A 548-nucleotide genomic window follows, 5' to 3' on the forward strand; every position below is an offset into this window, starting at 1 on the left:
GCAGGGAGCGGCGTCTCGCGGGGGTTGTCCTCGGCGCGCGGGGCCGAGCGGGGCAGGAGCCGCATAGACACGTGCGTGCGGCCGAGCAGGGCACGAGTCTGGAGTCGGCCCCGGCCCCGGCCCCGGCCCGGCCCCGTCCGCGTGAGGGGGAGGGGGAGGTTGAAGACAAAGTTGGAGAAACGCTGATTTTTCCGACTAAAAAAGGACAGGCCATTTCCTTAAGGAGCGGCCGTTTAAACCTTCGACGTCCCCGTTTCTCTTCGTCGGAAGGGAAAGCTTTTAGACAGCCAAAACCCACCCGCGCCTCGTCTGCCGCTGTGGGTCACAGCGATGTTTCTGTGGGCGAGCCGGGTGGGAGCTCGCCCCACAAATGTGTCCCTCCTCCGACCGGTTCTGACTGTCCAAGGTGAAGACAGCGTCTGACAAGTAAAACGAGTGCCCTTAAGTAATGGGAAGTGAAAGGATCTTTCCGGGTCCCTGATTTGAAGAAGGAAGGTGCTAGGGGGAGAAGCTCTGGTTTGGCTTCTCTGTAACTCTGGGCGGTTCTT

The sequence above is a fragment of the Gavialis gangeticus genome, unplaced genomic scaffold (genome assembly GCF_001723915.1).
Source record: "Gavialis gangeticus isolate Ggan-Ray unplaced genomic scaffold, GavGan_comp1, whole genome shotgun sequence".
Taxonomy (NCBI): domain Eukaryota; kingdom Metazoa; phylum Chordata; order Crocodylia; family Gavialidae; genus Gavialis; species Gavialis gangeticus.